The sequence below is a fragment of the Lygodium microphyllum genome, chromosome 22 (genome assembly GCF_053477565.2).
Source record: "Lygodium microphyllum isolate KBCC chromosome 22, Lygodium_microphyllum_v1.1.10, whole genome shotgun sequence".
Lineage (NCBI taxonomy): Eukaryota > Viridiplantae > Streptophyta > Polypodiopsida > Schizaeales > Lygodiaceae > Lygodium > Lygodium microphyllum.
The window spans coordinates 93724786-93726988 of NC_141156.1; the positions used below are offsets into that span (position 1 = coordinate 93724786).

At 29.9% G+C, this 2203-nt stretch overlaps 1 long non-coding RNA gene across 1 annotated transcript; it reads left to right on the forward strand.

Moving 5' to 3' along the window:
- The first annotated feature begins 470 nt into the window (after nucleotides 1-470).
- Nucleotides 471-1128, forward strand: LOC148017416 (uncharacterized). Its single transcript, XR_015687955.1, has 3 exons — nucleotides 471-498; nucleotides 918-1010; nucleotides 1100-1128. It is a non-coding gene; the product is annotated as an uncharacterized LOC148017416 (long non-coding RNA).
- The last annotated feature ends 1075 nt before the right edge of the window (nucleotides 1129-2203 follow it).

Here is a 2203-nt window from a genome sequence, read left to right on the forward strand (position 1 = left end):
TAATGTAATTTACATTTTCAAACATTATGATGGTATGTTTATTGAAGTCTTTTGTTTTGTATTGCTTAATGTAATATACATTTTCAAACATGCATTGCAAATACTTTCTTATTGTTACCATGCCTATGTAGGTTTGTCATGTCGACTTCTAATCTAGAGATTATGGCTCTTTTGAAAAAAATGATGAGTGAGGATCCCAAACTACTTGGGCTTGTGAATTCAGTTGTGGAAGAAGTGAAAGGTAACTAACTCTAATAACTAAATTTATACCTAATTTTATTACTATTTTATGTGTTCTAATCCAAGTGCTAAGGAATTAAGTGATTTAGTTTGATATAGTACTTCTTTTTAAAAAATATAAGTCTCTTATGTTTCTAAACTTTGGTTTATTATGTGTACATAAAGGTAACAAAATCACAAATGATGGTACAAGAGATAATGGAATAATGAAAGCTAAGGAGGTCATTGGCCCTAATGTCTCTTCAAATCACGATACAGGTATATGTCTTTATTTCTACTAAAATTTAAAATTTAAAATTTGTACATATATTACATCTTGCTTTATTAGGTGATTCATTTTGAGATTAACTAGCTTTAATTAGTCTCTTTGCCTAATTTAAAATGTTCATAGTTATTCATAACTTTAAACTTTGAGTAATTGTGTGTATATATATAAACATAGATAAAAGAACAACAAAAGGTGGGAAAAGAGGTAATGTAAGAAAGGGAGATCAGGAGGTTACTTGCGATAATGTTTCTTCAAGTCAAGATGTAGGTACCAACTTTAAGGATCAAAAACATGTACAAATTTGGTGACCCAATTTGATACAAAATATCTAATTACGTTCTTTTGTGTTATTGAAACTTTTCATAACCTTGCATTATTGTGAGCTTTGGTTAACTCTATGTATATATAGGTAAACAAGTTACTAAAGATGACACAAGAGACAATGTAATAAAGGAAGACATTGAGATTGATTGCCTTAACACTTCTTCAAGCCAAGAATCAGGTATTACCAGCTTTCTTATGTTGATAATGAGTCATTTTTTGAAATGGTTATACTAACTAATGATATTTGATCACTTGAGTATCAATAAGAGTGATACGCATACCATCATATGATGATATCTATCGGCCACCCATGTTGAAATTTAGAGAAGAGGGTAGACTTTATGGAAAAAAGCTCTTGGCTGAATACTTTAAAAGTCAACACACTGTCATGCTCGAAAATTATCATCGAGTACGTAGGTGGTTTGAATCCTTAAACCCATATGATCTACATTATAAAAATGTGGATAAAAAGTATATCATGAAAATTATATCAGAGAATCACCATGAGATTTTACCATTGAAGTTTACTGGACGTGAGTACATATGGAGAGAGAATGACATATATGACTGGTGGAAGGCTACAAAGCAAGATGAAAGAAAGTATTTGAAGAAAAAAGATTTTTTAAATAAGGTAAGTTGATTGTTACTTTTTTTAATTGGCTTTCCTAATATTTGAGGTGTAGATTCTTAGTTATTGAACTATTAATCTTATGACATATAGAGAGAATTATCCACATCTCTTGGAGTGGATGATATAGATAAGCTTCAAAATGTATCAAATGACATAACATCATCAATGGTAAGATGATATGATTTATAAGTTTGATATCATAAGTGTAGGATTGGCTCTTTTTCTCCCATACTCATTTAGGGGTGTCTATTGATGGTAGAGTGAACCATATGTTGCTACTATTGATTCTAATCAACTTGATGTATACATTCCTAGCATGGATGATATTGCGAATGAACAAGTTTGAAAAAGGTATCTTATAATCTTATATGTTTATCATTTTTGTACTTGATTCCATATATTTTAGAGACATTTGATATATACACATGATCTTATTTTGTTGATGTAGCCTCTTGAAGAAAGTAGCTCCTTTGAAGGACAACAATACAAGCAAACAGATTTATCATTGCGTAATGCTTTTAAGCTCATATCTAATAACTTTCTTTGAGAATGTCTCTTATACAGATACTTATACATTAACTTTCATTTCCCATAGATGAATATGTTCGTGGAGGAAGGAAAGAGCTTTGAAGAATTTCAATGTTATACATCCGATGAGGTTCTTTGCTTTATATTAAATTTAAGATTAACCATATGATTCATGTTCTTAACAGTATCTTATCCTTTACATGCTTAAAATG